The sequence below is a fragment of the Physeter macrocephalus genome, chromosome 11 (genome assembly GCF_002837175.3).
Source record: "Physeter macrocephalus isolate SW-GA chromosome 11, ASM283717v5, whole genome shotgun sequence".
Classification (NCBI taxonomy): Eukaryota; Metazoa; Chordata; class Mammalia; order Artiodactyla; family Physeteridae; genus Physeter; species Physeter macrocephalus.
In genome coordinates this window covers 149,528,328-149,549,830 of record NC_041224.1, presented here as the reverse complement: position 1 = coordinate 149,549,830, position 21,503 = coordinate 149,528,328, and the positions used below count along the sequence as shown (strand labels likewise).

Genomic DNA, 21,503 nt, shown 5'->3' with positions numbered 1-21,503 from the left:
TTCGTTGCTGTGCACGGGTTTTCTCTAGTTGCGACGAGCGGTGGCTACTCTTTGTTGCACTGTGAGGGCTTCTCATTACGGTGGCTTCTCTTGTTGCGGAGCACGGGCTCTAGGCGCACGGGCTTCAGTAGTTGTGGCACGCGAGCTCAGTAGTTGTGGCTCGCGGGCTTAGTTGCTCTGCGGCATGTGGGATCTTCCTGGACCAGGGCTCGAACCCGTGTCTCCTGCATTGGCAGGTGGGTTCTTAACCACTGTGCCACCAGGGAAGCCCCGAATATCACTTTAAATCATAGTTTCTCAAGCCTGGCTGCACTTCGCACTCACCACAGGGGCATTTACAAAATACCAACACCAGGGCCGCACCCCAACCAAGTAAATCCAAATCTCTGCTGGTGGGTCCAGGAGTCAGTGTTCATTTTATTTATAAAGCTCCCCTCAGTGATTCTGCTGTGCAGCCAAGGTTGAAAACCTCTTACCTTAAATAAATCAAACTAGGTGATTGAGAAAGGACAGGGAAGATGTGGGGGTGAGGATGAACGGCAGAAGAAGAGAAACAGGAGGGCAAGTCGCATGTTCAGAAGACACAGGCTGGGGTTTGCCTCCTATCCAGAGCAGAGGGTTTGTGTATGCATTAATTTGACGAACCTTTATTTAATCAGCTCTTCTCTGCCATTTACTACGTAAGATGCTAGAGATTCCAAGCATAAGTTGATGTCCTGTAGTTGTTCACTGTGTACCTGGGGAAATAGATAAACATGTGAAGAGTACATGCTGTACCAGCGTCAAGCATCCAGTGAGCGTAGAGGAGGGGACGGGTGCTACAGCAAAGGAAGGTTCTGTGGGGATGAATGAGGCAGCAGCACGCAGAGTGGATTGGCTGATGACTCCCTTGGGCGGCTCTCACAGTAACCAGGTGCCTTGTAATGAGGGACTGGAAAAGTTAGAATGAGGGTGGTTATACTTGAAAGAATGATGAAAAAAACTTGATGAAATATTCATACTATTTCTCATCAGATCCTCATGAAGTCTGTTTGTACAAACCACATATGGGATTATATAAATTTTTAAGTGCCCTGGAAGGAGTAAAGAAGTAAATTAATCCCAACTAAGCTTCACACCCCCTTGATGAAATAAATATTATGACTCTCTTATTTCAACAAATTGGAAAGAGGTGACTTTTTCATATAGGAGGTTTATTTAAATGGACTTTATAATAATATTTTCATCTTCTACTTCGAAGGTACCCTGAAATTACAGAACACTGGAGGGAAGAGCCTAAAGTACCCAGTAAATTGTTGACAAGACCAATGCTGTTACTCAAACTCTTGATTCTTACTTGAATTCTCAGGCTTTTCTCAAAGTCCCAGGTTGTTTTGCATCTTGGAGGTATATAGCGTTTCCTTTCTGATAATGTAATTCTTTGCTCAGTGTCCATTTTGTGTATTAAAAGACTCAAATACCATCACTGTGACTATTGTGATGGTGTTTGAGTCTGTAATACTGCAGCCCTAATCAGCCCCTCTTCCTTCAGTCTTGCCCACGGTTGAATCTAGTACCTGTCTCTAGTCTTGCATTTGTGAATCCTGAATCGTGGGCCCCTTGAAGGCTGTGACTGAATCTTAGCTGTGTACCCTCAAAGGCAAGGCAAATGCTTGACACTTACGCATTCAATGCATGTCTTTTGAAAACGAAAAAGAAAGCAGAAACAAACTCCTTGCATCCATACGTGAAACCCAGTCTTGAGGAAGAAGGACATACTGCTTATTTAGAATCACTCTTCCCCATAGGATTTGAGTTTTGCAGTGTCAGAGTTCCTTTAAAGTATTAGTAATTGTCATTTTTAAAAGGTTAGCATCAAACCTTGTAATTCAAGCAGATATTTCTACAGAAATACTGTAAGAATATTGAATATAGGAATATCTTTTGGTAGAACCAGACTGCTGGGAGCTGTGGGAGAGTAGGAACCAGGCTTCCCTTGAAATCCTAGTTGGAATTCCTTTGTGTAAGCAAGCCAGAGGCCTAAACACAGACCGAGGCAGAGCGAGGGAGGGCTTCTGCAGCTGCTTTCAGGGAACACAGCCTAGGGACTTTGGCCTAGGGGAAGGATAAGAAATCTTTGCTGCTGTCTTCCACAGGTCTTAAGTTCTCCTCTCTGTGGTTGGAAAGGCTTAATGAAGGACTGAATAACTAAAGAAAAGATGATAAATCTTTTCTCCCAGATAAGCTGAAGGGCAGATTTGGGACAGGAGTGTCAAACATATATCCATATTCACTGAAACAAAGACCGACCTTGGAGATGATGTGATGTAAGTCATAGTTTTATGTACCCCTCTACCTTTGTAAAATGGTTCCAGGGCATTCATCATGTTTGTTCCCTTGTTTTCTGCCCCAGCTCACCTGCTTGTCTTAGGCAAAGAGACTTTTTTTTTCTTGGTGACTTGATCCAGCCAGAGGAGAAGTTTGGCTGTGCTGCCAGGGTGGGAGAAGTTTCTTTTTAAGCATAAATATCTGCAGCAATAGCAAAGGGAACAGAGAATCCCAGCCAAGTACATTGCCTTGGGTATAAATGTTCCCTCCCTTTTCGGAGCTGCTCAAGTGTGAAATCTAACCTGCTGCCTACATATCAGAAGTGCTCTAACAGGTATTGAGAGACTGGGAGAATGTATAAAAGGGGAACCCAAAAGGGGGACTTCTAAAGGGATTCTTTTTTCAGGTCACCAGGTAAGTGTATTAAAATGTGAGGAAATTCCACCTGAAAGTATGCAGTGACAGCAAATGAATACAGTGAACTAAGACTCACAGAGCAGAAAGACAGGCTCTGATGGAGAAAGGGTAACTCACATACCTAAGTGCACACTTCCTGTTTCTATCTCCACGTTCGAAATAAAAATATCAATATCTTTCCCACCACTTGCAAAAAAAAAAAAAAAAAAACAACACAAAAAAAACACCCAAACTCCATGGGGCTCCCTTTGAAAAAAGTCAGTGCGCTCCAAAAATCACTACTTCTGAATGGGGTCAAGTAGAGAAAACTTTCCCTTGAAGAGGTTCCATTGGAAATTGACAGTTAAAAATGCAGGGGTACAACTGCCCCCATGCTTCTGATGGGGGTGCCCCTTTCAGATGTTTTGGCTGTGATAGACCACGTACCTCTACTGAGAGAGAGAGCCCATGTTCCTAGGAGATTTTGAGCCACGTGAGGTCAGTAAAAAATAAAAATCAAACCAAAGCAAGGGTTGGGGAACCACCATAGAGTTTTAAATGTCTTTTTTTTTTAATCAATTAGGGTTGCAAAATTAATTGTTACCACCATTTCGAAAAGGAAAAGGTAATTTAACACCAAAAAGTAGAAAAGATGTGTCTGTGAATAAAGAATACTGCTGTAAATTGAATACATTTGTTTTTATGGAAGACTTAGAACATGTCCTCATTCCTCTCTTTGAGGATCACAGTCTCTGACGGCCAGGGGCTGGATGGGCGGTCCAGTCGCTGAGTGTTTAGGTGACTTCCCCTGTGATGAGCCACTCCTTTCACAGGTATTTTGTCACCTCCGTCATTCTCCTCCAGCTCTGACTAGTTTTATTTTTACACACTGTCTGGTACCAAATCTCCTTATTCAGTGACTCTCTCAGTTCTAACTTGCTAAGTAAACCAGGGCAAATAGGTGAATGAGAGATTTCTAGAGAAATCTCAGCTGTTGTAGTAAGTAGAAGAGACGCAGGGCTTTGGAGCCAAACTGAAGACCTCATTGTCAGGCTAGGGACAAAGGAAACATAGGAACAACATAGGAAACAGCTACAAGATCTCTTGGACAAGGCAGTGACCTGGAAATCAAGGATGCTGACATTTATTTGGCTCATTTGAAAATGAAGGTTGCACAGGATGTTGTATTTTAGCCTTGGTTGGTTAGCTATGAGTGAGAAGGAAACGAGGCAACATCTTTGGTTAGGAAAAGCGAAGGGGAGAGAAAGATTCAATATCTACATAAACTACAAACTGATTTACAAGTGAACCAGCACTTTCACTAGAACGAAAGCATTTAGAATATGACAGTGTCCCACCTGAGATGCCCTCTAGGGATCATCTTAGCCAGTGATTGTCAACTACAGTGAATTTAAGAATCCCAGGTGTTTGTTAACAATGAAGATTCCCAGGCCCCGCCCCCGGTGACCACTCAGGGAGGGTAAGCACTTCCAGTGGTTCTCACGGGGGGGGTGGTCCTCAGACCTACACTCTTTTCTACTCCCTTCCCCGGGGGGTGAGTGAGCAATTAGGGGTGACTTATTCAGGGTCACACAACTACTACGCTGTAGAAATGGAACTGGAATTAAATTCTCCCAACTTCTAATCTGTTGCTATTTTCACTTTGCTGACTTTTAGTAGGAAAACTCTGGGCAAAAAAGTCCCCGACCCAGGCAAATTACTAGGTTTGCAGGCAATGTGATATTTATATTCCCCCTGACTTTCAGTGGTTCATAAAAAGGTTCTACAGAACTCTGCAGACAAATATTTTTGAAAGGCACCATTCCACCCCACATTGCAATGAATTACCAGATAAAAGTCAGCATTTTAAATTCCTGGGCCCAGACATGTGAGTAAGTGACTTTTTCCAAGTTGAACTTCACCATGAGCACGGACTTCCCAGTGGAATGACTTACAGACAATCCTGCAAACAAGACTGGCTTCTCTCATTGCCCCTCTCCTGCAACTGTCATTTGTGCTCAGAGAGGGTCACCCTTAAGATCTTGAGCTTCCTGTTGCCTATCTTTGTAGGCTAAAGGTGTGCAATGGTTTGAGAGAACTGGAGTTCTCTGGTCTTTCGTGTGTCTGGTCTTCTTAGCATGGGAGAAGCTTTGTAGTTATATTTTTTAGTCTTTGCATCTTTAGTTTGAACAGTCAGAGTGGGACAGAGAGAGGAAAGGAGGCAGGAGGTAGCCCCTGGGGAGACCCATTTTCTGCCATCTTGGAGTCCCACTGTTTGGTATTGAAGAACATCCTTTCTCCGTTCTAGTGCTCCAGGCAACACTAATTTAAAGCCTCTTTAATTTCCAGGAACGGAAGGGGGTTATTAGCCTTTACTGAGTACCTACCTTTGTGGGTGTCATATTTGATAACTCCAGGTGCATTTTTCCATTAACCCCCGCGACAGCCCTTTAGCATCGATCTCATCATCTACCTTTTTATCAACAGAAAAACTGGGCTAAGAGGATAAATACTGTGTATCCGGTAGTAGTATTGAGATTTGAAACCAAGTTCGTGTAACTCCGGAGCTTAAGTGTTTTTGTTTTTGGCTATACCATGTTCTCTGAGATGTAGGGATTTATTTTAAATTTAGGAATAAAGTGAGATGCTAGAAAACGCAGCCTTGACTTAGTGATGATTCTTTTGGCTTACAACGAATGGTCCTTATTATCTTTCTCTCTGGTTTTTCCATGAGGACGACTGGATCTCGAATGTCATTTAGCTTACCTCCAAAGCTTACTGAATTACATATTAGAACAGCACTTCTCACTCTGGCGCAGGGACATTAGGAAGGAGATGATGGGCTGCTTCTTGCTGTTTACTCATGCTCTTGCCATTATTTGGCTTGTGACTCCTGGCACATGACTGATTCAGAATGCTGCCTGCCCTGTCTGTGTATATGATTTGAAAAGCACAGCTTGTCACATACGTGGCCTAAGCAGGTCCAACTTGGAGACTTTGTTGTCTGGTTGCTATGGACGGGGGAGTGTGCCTGCCTGGGGTGGTGCACAGCCTGGGCCTGTGGCCTCTGCTTCTCTCCCTGGGGTCAGCTGTGGCTGTGAGGGTCGCAGCCTGGTACAGTACTGGTTTGCATTTCAGCCTAATTGGAACAGTGCCCGGGGTGGGGTTCAGGCCCTTCCAAAATCTCAATGGCTTATGACATTAGGTGTAGGGGCATGGGAAGCAAAGGATTTACATGATGGAGGTGTGAGGGAAAATGCATCAAATATGTCTGTAGCATTTGGTTTGAATATATGTAAGTCCAGTTGTGTTACCGTAACATTTTATGCTATGCTAAACATTATCTGATGCATGGTTGGTTGTCAGCTGCAATATAACTCATTGAGCTTTCCTGATGTCTGCTGATCCAGGTGATTTGGGATTTTCAGTCACCATACAGTTGACATGCTGATTCCTTCCTTCCCTCAACCTTCCTCTTAGCTTGTTGCTCCTCTCTCCAAACCCACCCTCCAGTCACCCTTCCCTGGATTTTTAAATCAGTCAATGGCTCCTGGCAACTGCCTTCCAGTTCAAACGCCTGAAGCAGAGATTTTTTTCCACAGAGGGTCTCTTTCTGCAAATTTCACTTCTTGGCTTGGCAGTGCTTAAGAGTTCTGGCATCTAGGACAAAGAACATGTGTGCTTGAGTCTTGGACCCTTGTTTTATTGCTACCAAAGGGACTATGATTTTGAGAACACCTTTGTAGAGCCAAGCTACAGTGGCCCTGCCCACTGCCTACTTGCTGAATCCTCGACTCAGACTTGGCAATGAGAAGCTGAGCAGGGATTATGATCCATGACTCGAAGTAACAGAATTCTCTGAGTGTCAGGCTTCCGGAAAGAGGCACATCAATAAACACCTCTAAAAGTTAGAATGGAGGCATCTGGTGTCTCTGGAAGGGATGCACAAATCACCCAAAGTCTCCACAGCCCTGGCTTTCGGGTTGCTTTGCTCGGTCTACTCGACCATTTATTGAGAGTTTCCTTTGTGCTAGTTACTGTCCTAAATGCTTGGTGGGCATTTTCTTGTTCAAGCCTCCCAACTACCCCGTGAGAGATGTGCTACTAGGTACACTTTAAAGATGAGCATATTGAGGTTTACAGAGCTTTTCAAAACTGCTCTGAATCACGTAGTTTCTAAGGGGGTCCCCCCATACACATACACTCTTTTCCCTACATGCCTCTGTTCTTAACCATTATCCTGTCCTGAGCCCCATGTTAATGTAAGATTATTCACACGCACTGCTTGGAATTAATTGCTGAACATTTCTCCATTCAGCCACTGGGGTGTGGCCACCTTCAATGGTTGTATCAGGTAGAATGCTCCCTTCAAAGAGTGAAATGAGTCATTGTCTTAAGAGAGCTTTGTCTATCTCTGTTAAATAATCATTAGTTATTTCCTATGACAGTGTGGCTCTGGGTGGCAACAGAACACCCTTGAGGAAGAATGAGCTCCATGGGACATGGTCCTCTGAATCTCGCCATCCATTCAGGGGGCATCCTGGCCCTTGCTCTCTCAACTTCCGAGTTCTGGCCTTTCCAGCCAGGGTCTTTTCCACGTTCCGATTTGGCTTCAGTGTTCTGCCATGTATCATCAAAGCAGAAAGAGATAGTCTCTGTGGATTCTCGCCCACAGTGGGGGCAGATCTGTGCCTACCTGTTCATGGTCTCCTCCAGTGAGAACCTGTAGGCTAAGAGGTACGGTGGTGGGGAGACATCCCTTCCCTCATGGATGATGCAGAATGACATATAAGCCATCCCTGCCTCTTTACGCTTTCCTTGCAAAGTCACTTTCCCCACAGAGTAGTCAGTGCCATGGTTTACCTTTTAAATCCTTCCTGAGTTGTCAGTTCTTCTCTGGAAGTTTTATCCCAGCACCCTGAGGAAGATTCAGTCACTGTCCAGTGAAATGGGAATGCTCTGGCAGTTCTGTGTTCTCTTACAGGTGCCTCCTTAAAATACAAGTTCAATAGATCCAATGTGGCCTCACCCCTTTGACAGCTGTGCTCATACCACGCTGTTCTCTCTTGTTTGTAGCTATTTAGACAGTATTCTCTGCAGACATAGAGTCTTGTACTGGCCATGCATTGGAATGTTAGGCTCTTCTTTTTTTTTTAACATCTTTATTGGAGTATAATTACCCCACAATGCTGTGCCAGTCTCCACTGCACAACAAAGTGAATCAGCCACATGTACACATATATCGGCTGCTTCCCACTAGCTATCTATTTTACATTCGGTAGTGTATATATGTCCATGCCACTCTCTCACTTCGTCCCAGCTTACCCTTCCCCCTCCCCATATCCTCAAGTCCATTCTCTACGTCTGCATCTTTATTCTTGTCCTGCCCCTGGGTTCATCAGAACCTTTTTTTTTTTTTTTTTTTAAATGGAATGTTAGGCTCTTCTTAGTGACTGACCTCCATTTTCTACTTGGGGCTCCATTCTGGAACTAACCTTACCTTTTTTTACCCCTCTTTCCCCCTTTTCCCATTAGACGTGTTCCGAGATCCCTGTGACTGCCTCTGCTAAAAGCGTGTCAGCATTTGATCCCTGCAAAAGGCTAGTCCTGCCTAGGAGCCAGCCTCTAACCTATTAAACAGCAGACATCTCTTCATTTGTCTCTAGGACCCCTGTGCATAGGGGGTCTCATTACATGTTGTGGTTGTCCAAAGGCCAGGTATTTTCAAAGAAAACCCACTGAGACAAGTTGGCTGAGCGCCGGCCATAGCATCTGTGAAGTCTTGGTCACTTTTTTCCTCTCCTAAAAATCTAATATTTTTCCTCAGTTAAGAAATGGTATACATTACAGCTTAAAATCTTTAGCAATAAATCTTCTAGAGCCTGTAATTGTAATAATAGTCCTTTGTGTGTGCTCTAACCAGAGACGTGGATCCTCTTATAACTCTTCTATTTTTATCTAGACTAGACTATTAAGTGTTTGACACTCCCTTTTCCTTCCATCCTTCTCTCCCTCCTCCTTCCTTTACTACCTTCAGATCTTTCCTGGGTAGATATGTGTGCCAAATGCTGGGAATATGAAGTCCAATGAAGCCCGATTTCCTGCCCTGAAGAACCATGCAGCAGAGGGAAAACACCTAGTGTAGGGTGACCGACATAAATACATACGAGAAGGAACTGAGGGAACTTCAACGGAAGACAGTGTGCGCATCAGTATTGGGATGGTCAGAATCCTCAGCAGGGAAGGTGTGGTCAGAGAATGATTCAGAGGAAGGTATAATGTTTAAGATGTCAATAAGACTTGAAAGGCGTATCAGTACTTGCCAGGTGGATGGGGAAGGAGGCTGAGGAAGCTGTATGAACAAAGGTCCCGAGGTGAGAACTGCAAATGGTCCTTCTTTATTGCTACTGGGGAGGGTATGTGGGTGTCTCTGCAATGGGTGGGGGTGGGGAAATGGGGCCTGTGTATAAAGATAAATCAAGGAAAGGTAGGGCAAATCAGACTTGATCCCAAAGGCTCTCAGAAGCCCCACTGAGAGACTTCCAGCAGGGCCGTGACATCAGATTTGTACGTTACAAGGCCCTCTCGGGCAGGAGTTTGCCATACAGGTTTGGAGGGACTTGAAATAAGATGCAAAGAAATGAGGGCCTGAATGGAAACAGTGGCCATTGAGATGGAGAAGAAAGAAAAGAGACGAGATGGTAAGGAGGCAGGATCAACAGCATTTAAGCACAGAGATTGGATCTGGAAGGAGGGGTTGTTTCTGATGTAAGTAAGTGAGTAGATGAGGTTATCGCTCATTGACTGGGCTAGTCCAGGAGGATGAGCAGGCCTGGGGGCGGGGAGACAAGAGCTGGCCTTGCTCGGCACACACACCATTCCCTGCTTATGTGACAGTGCGGCAACTTCCACTCTTCCACCAGACCTCCATGACTGCCCTCAGGAATTAGCTTGGAGATCAGAAGGGACTTCTTGTGCAGAATCTTGAGTCCAAAGGTTCTCTCCCCCGCACTGACCCCCCACCATTGCTTCCAGCCCACCATTCCCTTCCTCCCCACCCTCAAGTGCCGTTTCCTTCTTTTAGAACCCTGGCTTCTGTAAAGAGATGGTGACCATCAGAATGTATGGGAAATGAAGTTTGGAAACATGTGCTGAGGAATGTGAGGGGAAACGATTTGCAGTCAAGCCCCTGAGCTCAGGGAGGAGAGGGCCTGTGGATAGCTGTAGCACCCCCTCCAGTGAATTCTGGCAAACTGCAAGTCCAGGGGTGTGGAATCAGTAACAAATTTGGAGATTTACCAGTTTAGGCTTCAAGGTTTTGTTTTTTAAAGATTCCCATCTGCAAATTGGGAATCAGGAATCCCTGCCTTAGTGGGTCATGCCAGTCAGTTGCCTCTTTGCTCTCAGTCCACTCCCTGCCTTTCCCCTGCTCTACTTGGCACCACAGGGAACTGACAGTGTGATCTGCCTTTCCCAGGTTCCCTTTCCATTGATTCTGCTTAGTCGGGCCCTGGAGGGAGGATGTAGGGCAGAGGTATGGGAGAAGCCATGTCTTTCTGCCTCCCTCTCTTTGCTTCCAGTGCTATCTCAGGCACTGACACCAGTTCCTTCTCCGTGATCCCTTTGTGGACCCAGCTCCACAAAGAGCTGGAGTTGGGCAGCTCCATCCTCTGGGCCCTGGTAACAGCACCTCTTCATTGTTCCTCCAGCCCTAGGGATGGTGGTGGCTTCTTTCTGTTGCTAGTCTCTAGGTTGCCTCACTGTCCCCTATTTTCTTTTCAGCCCTTCCAACACGTTTGTAACTAGTTCCCAACATTAAATTCTCTCTCTTAAACCACCTGGGGTGAGTCCCATTTTTCTGAGGGACGTTGATTGACGTGGTCTACATGAGCTCTCTGGTTGGCACATGGTTAGTAAAAGACCCCAGACATTCTCCATTGGTTCTGTTCCCCAAAGGACTCCTTTGTCTACCATGATTCTCCAGCCCTGAGAGCTGGATTCCTGGACTGGGCTGTCTTGGAGGGCAAACATTTTGTGCAGTGCTTCCTGAATGGCAAGAGAAAAGGCGCTCTCTTGGCCCAGTCTCCTTCCTGTGGGATTTTCCAAAACTTTCCAGATGTGTCTAAGCTCAGGAAACATTTTAGTGGCTGGAGATAATGCCTCGTGGGGGTTGGTGGTTTGAACCAACAGAAGCTCCTCTAAAAGAGGTGTGTTGAAATGTTTCAGGGCCTGTATACATGTATCCAGACCCTGCCCCTCCCTTGTTGAAAGCGTGGCAGGCTCCTTCCTTTAATGGGTTCACATCGTGGAAGAGGAGTTGGCATTCTCTGAATGCACTGGTGTCGCAGAGCAGAGGAGTAGCCCTGAAGGTCGGAATTCTCCCCAGGAGGGACAGGATGGTTAAGTGGTTAGCTATGTATTTGGATTCTAATTCAGATTCCACCTCTGGTTCTGTAAGGAGAATTCTATAATCCCCTTTTAAGGCCAATAATAATGGCTACGAGATCGATCTAAATCATAATAAATCTCTTCCAAGGCCACTGTTACCAACTTAATGAATTGGAGCACTCTGAGATTCTCATGAGGATGGGCATTATCCATCTGCAGGATATATTGCTGATTTTCTGCAAACAGGCCATGGCTTTCACTGTGCTGTGTTGCCTACATTTCTTAGCACCTTTCAGAAGGGACTCTGTTGGGGGATTATTGTTGTCTTAAAGCATTCATCGGAGAGAAGTAGAAGTGGAAGATCTATACCTGTGTACCTTCTCAGATCCTTCAATACTGGACCAAGAAGTAGAGAGTAATCATTTCTAGTCTGTGGCGGCGAGCCCCCAGCAATAGCTAAGAGGCTCTTATGTGCTCTGTCCCTACAGGGAATAGCTGAAACGCCATCCTTTCGAATGACTCTGAATCCACCCCCATATTGATTCATCTGAGCTGTGTCCAGGAAGTTCCCAAACCAATAACTAGGATACTTGTGTGGTTAATTTGATGATGCACAGAGCTTTATAGACCTTGGGGACAGGTATATGTTTTATATTAGAAGAGCAGGATTTTAATGAAGAGGAAGCAGGTGGTGTGCACTGATGTGAATAGAGCTTCTGGTGTCTCTGAAATGTCCAGCATTGTATGGTATTGTTACTTCTTCCTTCTAACCGAGTTTCTTCTTTTAGCCTACAAGGGAGCTGATGGAACGAATAATGGCCCCAGAAATAATATGGGAGAACTTTTCCATTTGAACGCATCAAAAAACTAGGATGATTTTTTTGTTCTCTCAGTGATTAAAATTAATTCACGGATCCTAGCCTATAACACACATCCATAAGCCCACTGTCTTCACCTCTAGGTACCTAGAAAAAAGACTCTCCGTTATGTAAAAAGATAATGGTATTTTAGAATGAAGTTCTCTCTTTGTCTCTAATTAGATATGTGATCTTGGGCAAATGACTCTGAGTCATAGGTTCCTCTTCTGTAAAATAGATCTAGAAGATGAAGCAATGCCATGCTATACCTCATTTACTATTTTGTACAATGAGAATATTCTTCATTATTTATGGTAGGGCTTGCCACATTGTTTGTTTGTGCTAAACCATGGGATACCACCCTAGCACTCTGCTCAGTTATTTATTTGGCTGATGACTTCCTCTTGTAATGTTTCTTGACCAGTGGTCAGAGGAATACCTCTTGGAATCCACCAGCAGAGCTTGTTAAGATTCAGATTCCTGGGCCCTCCCAGACTAAATCAGCAGCACTGGGGTGGGGGGGCCTAGATATCTGCATTTTTATACATTGCTCAGGTGATTCTTAGGTACACTAGGATCTAAGATCCACTGCCAACTGACAGCACATGGTGTCCATATGACTGACTTTAACTCTCTTTATCCTTTGCATCCAGTCTGCAGGGTCTTAGCTTGGGGCCTACCCCTGACTGGATGATTTGGTCACACCTTTTCATCTCTCTAGGACTGTTTTCTTATTTATGAAATGTCGGGGCCGGAGTATTAATCTCTAAGGACTCCTTCGGTTCTAACAGTCCATGGCAGTAGTTCTTTTTTTTTTTTTTTTTTTTAATTAATTAATTTATTTTTGGCTGTGTTGGGTCTTCGTTGCTGTGTGCGTGCTTTCTCTAGTTACAGCGAGCGGGGGCTACTCTTTGTTGCGTTGCGCAGGCTTCTCATTACGGTGGCTTCTCTTGTTGCGGAGCACGGGCTCTAGGTGTGTGGGCTTCAGTAGTTGTGGCTCGCCAGCTCTAGAGCGCAGGCTCAGTAGCTGTAGCGTGCATAGGCTTAGTTGCTCTGCGGCATGCGGGATCTTCCCCGCCCAGGGCTAGAACCCGTGTCCCCTGTGTTGGCAGGCAGATTCCCAACCAGTGCACCACCAGGGAAGCCCCATGGCAGTAGTTCTTTAGTGACTTGTGCCTGAACCAACCTTAACAAATCCTATTTCTTGAGTCCCTACTATGTGCTGGGCATTGTGCAACTTTTACATATGCTTCATTTTTTTTCTTTACAGTAACCTATGATATTGGCACTATCAATATTCACACTTGACACTTAAGGAACGGAGGCTTGGAAAAGTGAAGTATCTTGTCCAAGTCTACTTAGCTAAGAAGTGGGGCCACAGTGGAGTGGGATTAAACAGGGGTCATAAACACGTGAATAATTGCCGGGGTTGCTGTGCCCCCATGGCTTTGAAAGGCCTGGGGCTTGTCCAGTGAGCTGCTCATTCACCCTGTGTTCCACTCTCCCAGCAAAGGAGCCTGGTTTTGGTTTCCTTAGATGTTTACTTGGCCTCTTGCTTAAGCATTCGCCTCTCCTACTCAGTAACAGGGAAAGGACCTAAAAAAAAAAAAAAAAAAAAAAAAAAATCCCAGGGCTGGAAACATTTTGTTTCCTACAAAAAGAATATTTTGCAGCCAGCTCTGTGGTCGAAAGTATTTTTCCTGTGGTCTAGGGATGAGTTGGATCCCATCTCTTTTTGGCCAGTGTCTGAGAACTTAGCCTGTGGCTTCCCATCAAGTCAGCACACAGTACACTGTGTTTTTTAAATGAGTGTCTAGTGATGTTGAGTGTGTGCACAAGTGGACGGATTGGTCTGTCTGGGTGTATAAGAATGTGTCCATGTACCTCTGGCCTTTCCAGTGCAGAGAGAACCTAGGAGTGGTTTTCCACATGCTGCACACATCAACATAGCTTTTAAGGTTTCATCACTCACACGACAACCAAACAAATTCAGATGCTGACAAAATGAGAAGAGAGTGATATGTGAGCCTTATGTGGATTTGCAAGTAATCGGAAAGCCAAGGGAATCTGAGATTTTGACCTGTCACATTTCTTTCCATTTTCAAATGTTCAAAACCAAGACATGGGGTTGGTTTTATTAGGTGGCAGTGTGGTCCGATGGTGATGGCAGAAAATGGGAATTCTGAGATCCGCCTGCAGCCTGGCCACTTGCAGAGTTCAAGACGTTGACCTTTGCCCAGCCTTGCATAAGTCACTTCTTCTCAAGGACTGCATTTTTCTGTCTGAAAACATACATTTAAAAAAACAAAAACACACACACACACAAAAACAGCTGTATGCTTCAAACAATAAGAGCTCTTCTATGGGAGATGAATTTTGAGCACTCCAACAGAATTTGAAGATAAGAAGTATTACTAGTGCCAGGTACATTTTCTTTACTCATAATCTAGATGCTTTCAGTAAGGATTTGCAGTGTGTGGTAGTGCCTAGAACTTTCTAGCCTTACTTCCTTTGTTCATGCTGGAAGGCCCTTCACTTGAAGAAATCCTACTTGTCCTTTATGGCATGGCCTGGATGATGCCATTTCTTTACATTCTTCTCACCCACCATGAAAAAGTGGCTCTTTGGGTTCCCACTGCACATGGGTTTTAGGTGGCACTTCCCTGCCACATTAGGTGTTCAGCTAAATTAGAAGGCAGGGCTGGCTCACTCCTAAAGGTCCCAGCACAGTGCAGAGAAGATGCCCAACGTGTATTTGTTGACTTAAATGAAATAGACTTCTCCAAGGACGACAAGCTACTATTCGTAACTTCAGCATTCTCTTGTGTAAATCATCTATGTAGCTTTCCGTTTGGGGACTTTTTTAAATTTAATCTTCTTGGCCGTGCCGCGCAGCATGTGGGGTCCTAGTTCCCCGACCAGGGATTGAACCCGCGCCCCTTGCATTGGAAGCGTGGAGTCTTAACCACTGGACCGCCAGGGAAGTCCCTGGGGAAATTTTTAGAACTCGTCACATCGTGGCATCCAGGGAGAAAAGTTGTAGCCACTGGATATGGGGGCACCATTCGAGAAAATGAGCAAATCCCAGTCATGGAAAGAGTTATGAATCCTTTTGTTTTTACATTTTAGGGGGGAAAGATGTTAGGGAAGATTTGAAGGGCTATTGGAATGGAAACTAAGCCATCACGAGTGCTTCATTTTAGAGGGGCAGGGATTGAGGCAGAAGTAGACCCCATGCCAAGATTCAAAATTGGTGGCATTGGCTGCAGGGCTGCCCCTACCCTGGGATGCAGAAACTGGCCCATCCAAGTCAGCCCGTGGGAAAGGATGGCCGCAAAGAGATCAGGGTTCACCAGTGGGGAAAAGCTGGCGTTTGCTCCATTTCCTCACACAGGGCAGTGGAGCTATTCTCACGGTAGGATTTGGGGTGGGGTTGGGGTATTGGTAGTGATTTTAGTAAACCAGTTTTCCGATGACAAGGATGTTTCTGTTTTTACCCCTTAACAATGAGACAACAACCCAAATAACAGATCCCTCAGCACGTTGAAATGCCAAGGCTAAATGAACTGGTGGAACTTTGTGGCTTTGGCTCTTGGCTTACAGGCGTATCCGTGCATTAGGGCCATGGCTTGGCAGTAGACAAAGCGGCTGTGTGGGTCCGTAGGGAGCTCTCTGGCTCTGTGGCTTTCTTTGATATGCAACTGAACTTTGGCAAATTTTTCCTCTCAAGTCTCTGTTTATGAGGTTCGGGGGTAGACAGAGACCCTCATTACAGAGCCCAAAGCCAACAGCAAACTAGAACTACAGGATGTCTTCCCACATTCACACTCTGCTTTCAAGGCTAAAGAGCTGGCCCACAAGGCTTACAACCAAGGGACGAGTTAGGGGAAGAGACCACTGAGTTCTCTTCCCAGCTTCACACAGCTCTAAACCTGTTAAGCCTGGCCAGATCTCTTAAACTTTCTTTCTTCCAAAATGAGATCTCTTAGCTGTCAAAGGACCAGTAAGAGCACCAATTTATTGGTTTCCAATGTAGTTGTGCTTCACAACAACAGCTAGCATTTATTAAGCGCTTAACCGCTTACCATGGTACATGTAATTACCCATTCAGTCATCACATCTTTGTAAGGTATGTGCTATTATCCCCATCCTACAGATGAAGGAATTAAGGCACAAAGAGGTTAAGTCATCGCTAGTTGTTGCTGTTCTTAATCATTATTCACTAAGTTAAGGTACAACTTTGCAGCTATATCTTAAAATTGAACAGCTTTCCTGAATCCCTGTCTGCTCAGTTTTTAATCACTGGGCCAGAGATAATAAAATTATTGGAATTAGTATAGTCAGCATTCTTAATTGCTGACTCACCTTAAATTGCAAGTAGGCATTGGCCATTTTCAAGTTGTATCATTCTTAGATTGAGAAACTTAGAATTAGGACGTTTCCAAAGTCCTGAGCAGGGATATAGAAAGTGATTAATTTGGTGAACAAGTGGCATTACCCATTCTACCGAACTTGGACAGTGAAGGGAATAGATGTGGTGTTGGGCTGAGAAGAGTTTAAAAAATTGGAGGTGGGGTTTCTGTTCAAGTGCCAAGATCAAGCCAATGGACGCCAGAGGCGCTGAAAAGTGAGGCTCTATGCCACGGTTTGCATCTAGGTTATTGATGTGCTCCTTCTTTCCTACTCATTTCTATAGGAAAGAGCCTTTGTGGGGTAGCCTTTATGCTTTCTATAGCTACCCCAGGGAATGTCGAGGATAACATTAACAGCTGCCATTTTTGTAACAGGCGCATGATAGGAGCTATACAAACATTATCTTTATAATATACCGTGAGGTGGGTTTTTACAGTAACACTATGAAATGGGCATTATTACCCTGATTTTGCAGCTGGAGAAATAGGCTCAGAGAGGTTTAAAAACCTCTCTGAAGTGAAAACAACTAGTAAATGGTGGAAAAGGGAGACAAACTCAGATCTAACTCTAAAGTGACTGAGCCTTGATATTCTTATAAGGAACCACCTCTCTTCAATTTTCAGCCTGTGTTGTACCTACTGGCTAGAGGTCTGACCAATGGAGGGATCATGTACCCTTTCTGTAGAGATGGTTTGCAATAGTTAGCTTAGAGTCAACCCAGGACTTTGCTGGAACAATCAGAGTTGCTAAATTGGTAGAATGTGAGCCTGGCACTCTTGGTGGCCATCTTTGCCTCTGTCCAGAGGGAACCCACTTGAGAATGACAATGAAGTCAACCCGGAGGGAAGCAAAACCAAGAGATTTCATGGGGGGAGAAGGGGAAGTTTTGAGGTCATCGTTTGAGGCCCTGGATCCAACTGTGCCTGAGGTCACTTACCCTGAACATTCCAGTTATGTGAGCCAATAGGTTTCCTTTTTTGTTTAGTCTCAGTTGCATTTGTGTGACTTGCAACAGAAAGGGTACTGAATATTACATGCATTAGATGCTCATAGTTATGTACCAATGTGAGGCCAGAAAATTCTAATAACGAGGATCATTATTATTAAATTGGTGTTTATATCCTCCCATGAGGTAGAGAGGTGTTCTGATTATTCAGGCCCCCCTTCCTCGTTTCTTGATGATTCCATTCCTGTGTGTCTCCTCTTCTTTTTATTTATTTATTTTTTTTAAATTTTTTTATTTTTTTAATTATTTTTGGCTGTGTTGGGTCTTCGTTTCTGTGCGAGGGCTTTCTCCAGTTGCGGCGAGCGGGGGCCGCTCTCCATCGCGGTGCGCGGGCCTCTCACTGTCACGGCCTCTCCCTCTGTGGAGCACAGCCTCCAGACGCGCAGGCTCAGTAGTTGTGGCTCACGGGCCCAGTTGCTCCGCGGCATGTGGGATCCTCCCAGACCAGGGCTCAAACCCGTGTCCCCTGCACTGGCAGGCAGACTCCCAACCACTGTGCCACCAGGGAAGCCCCTCCTCTTCTTTTTACGTCTGCTCTTCCTCTCCTTGGTTTCCTTTTGGCCTTTTCCTTATTCACATCCACTACTGTAGAGAGGAAAAAAAAGCATGAAACGTACATTCAGTTTCTCTGATTTATAAGGCTCTTTGAAATAGTTCAGATAAAGAGTAAGAAATAAAATAATGACTTAAAAGCAATTAAAAAATCATTTGGAGGTTTTAGTCAGCCATGGCTTCATTGCCACGTATTAAGCTTTATGGAAGTACTTGATGTCATTTCTTCCACGACAAAAATACAGCATTTTCTGGTTTAGTCCCACTTAATCATTAATGATGGGCTGTAAAATATTCTTTCTAGTTCAAAAGTGGCATCAAATAAGTAACTGAGATGAAATTAGAAATAATTTTGGAAATGTGGTCATTTAGCAAGCTGGCATTTACTGAACATCTACTGTGTATTGTACTAGGCTCTGGAAAAAGCAAAGACGAATAAAACATAACGTTCAAAATCTAGCTGGATCGGCAAGCCTAGGAACCACTGACCATAATGTAGTGTAATGGGCAGGAGGATAGTGAAAACATTGTACAACTGGTCCTGAATAGGAAGGGACCAGGCAGGATGGATGCCAGACCATGGGGGAAGGGGCTTCTGGAGCACCCCCTCCACTGTGTCAGGCAGTAACTCCTTAGTACTGGATCATGTAGGTGGGTCCCGGGGCTGGTGAAATACTGGAGCCCTTGGGGCCTTAGGAACAGCAGCTATTTGCCAAATGGCATGGCAGTATTTCAGTATTTTAACAACTGGAATGGCCTGATTAAAAGCCTGGGAGTCATTCTGTAATCAAGGCCTCTTAAAGTAGAGGGGAGGGAGGAACAACGATCCTCCTGAGGCGGAGAGAGGGGGTGAGGGTAGCATTATGGAGGACTTTTGAGCTGGGCTCTAATAAAATTCATTCTAATTTCATTCTAATGAAATTCATTCAGGGAGAGAGAACAGCCCAAGGTAAGGCATGCCTGACATCTTTAATCAGCAGAGTCAAATTTGGGAGTGATCAGGAGGAGAGGAGGTAAGAGGTGAGACTGGGGCAATGAGTTGGCCCAGGTTGAGAAGGACCTGCCAAAGAGTTTGAAAAGTAGACACTAGAGAGCCAAGAATGGTTTTTAAGAAATTAAAAACATGGTAGTTCAATGGTGAGGACTTTTGGTTTATGTGCAAGGGGTCTTGCTTTTCTGATGGAAGGAGAAAACTCACTTTAAAATCAAATAGATATATGATCCATATGCTCTACAAGGACCCCTCTTTTATAGATTGATCTGATTAATCTGGGAAAGCTAGAAGTACAGGGATTTATGCCACAAAAGCCTTGGACTGATGTTCACCCTGAGGCAAGGAGCTAGGAAGTGAGTGTTTTTCTGCATGTGTCATCTTCTGGATTCCCGAGGCTTTCTGGGTTACTTCAAAGCTGCCCATTTAGCTTCTTATGGGCAGGGACCTCATCATATTCATCTTTGTTTTCCCTAATGTCTAGCTCAGTACCTAGGACATAGGAGGTACTCGGTAAATATTTGTTGAATTAGTGTAACATTAAATAAGTCATTCGGTTCTAAGCAACCATTGCTTACACTTATTTTAAATACGGTTTTATATAATTGCAAAGTGTCTGCCCTTTTTAGGTCCTGTATTTTCATTCTGGCATGATCTACTTGCAGTGGCATTCAGCTAGAGTCTATGCCTGCTCAACAGGAAATTTCTGGCAACAACAAATTGTATATCCTGGCTAGATTGCTGACTAAGTATGGCAGAACACTCACTCTCTCTTTAACTTGACTTTCCCTACCTGTATGAGGGAGAGTATGTTTTTGCTTATTTATTCTGAAAGGGAAAACATAAAAGTAATGCATGCTTGTTGTGAAAAAAATAAATAAATAAAAGCAAGAAATATAGAATAATACAGAGTAGGAGGGAAAATCTTTCAGAGATCTATAATCTTCTAGGCTTTTTCTATTGTATATTAAAATATGTTGTGCTCACAGTATCATCCATACGTCATGGATAATTTTCCATGTAAGTATAGGTACTAATCTTTTTTCATAGCAGCATAGTGTTCCATGATAGGGATATACAGAAATGTAGGCAAGAGGATGATGACATTAACATGAGTGAAACGTTGCATTCCTTAAACTCAAAAAAAAATTTAAGCATTCTTGGTTTCAATTATTTAAAACAAACAACTTTGATCTAAGCTAGAGAAGTAGCAATCAGTAGTTTCACTTCAGAAACAGCTGGCAGTCTGTTAGTATTTGTATCCCTGCTCTGCTTCATCGTTAACCTTGTCTAACCCCTTCTATCTAGAAACCCCAAAGAGCATAGTAAACGTTACACAAATACTCCATAAAAGTTGCTCTTTACTGATCTGGACTGAAATGGATCTTTAAATATAGTTGTTGTTTTTTAACGTCTTTTAATAGGGCTCGCCTTAATTGGTCCTCTCTCTTGATCCTGATTTTAAAAGGGGAAGATGGCTCAGAAAACTGCTCCAGGTCACCAAATAAATCCAAGCTCAGAACAATAGGATTCCTTTAGACCCATCCCCCATGCTGTCCCCCAAATCACACTCCCCCGTCACATGACTTCTGTGAGATGGAGATTCTGCAGCTGTGCGGAAGAGGACTGAGGTCTCTCTGCTCTTGTGTTTCTGGACCTGGCTTTTGTTTTTGTGTTTTGTTTGCATTCTCTTTTTTCTTGCCTTTCTTCTTCTTTGGTGTCTCAGTTTTTATAGCGTCCTGGCTGGCTCCCTTAGGGATGAATCTGCCTGCCTGTACATACATGAATCCGCAGTGTCATTAGGATGGTTACCTCTAATCATTCTTCCTCGTTGCTATTGGAAGAACTCTGTCTGAGCACTAAGAAAACTTCAATATGTGGGCTCTTGTCTTTCCCATGAAAGCTTTTGTCCCATAGTAATGAGGCAGAGCTCTCATTTACTTCTAAAACACGATTAACTCCTTGGGAAGGAGATGAAAAAAATAGAGAGTTGTTATTTAAGATGGGTACCCTGGGGGAACAAAGGAGAGGCTTTTCACATTGTTGTACCTCCTAATTGGGCCAAGCCAAGGTTGCTGGGTGCCATTCCAGAAGGCAGCTCCCTGCCTGGTGGGGGACAGGAGCAGAGGGGTGACAGATTGAAGCTGACATTGGAAAGGCGTGGGACCAGAAAGAGCTTAGGACTTTTTAAGGCCAGATCTTCTGGACTTGCCTCCAATACCACCTCCAAAGGGCCCCGGGCGAGAGAAGGGAGCTTAGACCCCACGCTCTGCTCTGTAGTCCCTGACATCAAGAGTTCCCTCACTCAGAATCTCTGGGAAGGGGCTGGTTTGCTTTATTCCTCGCAACTCTATATTGCTTGAATTGTTTATAGTGAACATGTGTTATTTATATAATCAGAGAAACGTAAAGCTATATTCAGAGTGTGGGCAGGGGAAAAGAGAGTTGTTTTTTTCACCCAGATTTTGTCTTGTCCCTCTTAAAGTGTGGTATCCAGAACTGAGCCTCACACTCCAGGACATGTTCTGATCGAGAAAAAGAAGCACAAAGCAATCCCCTCCCAGTTGATGGACTGGGATACAAATATAGCTAA

The 21,503-nt window shown here is 44.3% G+C and overlaps 1 protein-coding gene across 7 annotated transcripts in view; it reads left to right on the top strand.

Annotated features, from left to right (window-relative positions):
• Window positions 1-21,503, top strand: part of LOC114487191 (DNA repair protein RAD51 homolog 2-like) — a 90,179-nt gene that overhangs the window by 43,335 nt on the left and 25,341 nt on the right. The window contains exon 1 of one of the 7 annotated variants that reach the window (XR_008618690.1): window positions 9,006-9,077. The exons of the other annotated variants lie outside the window; for them this stretch is intronic. The gene's annotated coding sequence lies outside the window, so the exon portion shown is untranslated. Of the gene's footprint in view, window positions 1-9,005; window positions 9,078-21,503 lie in introns of those variants that run through there. 7 annotated transcript variants of the gene reach the window in all.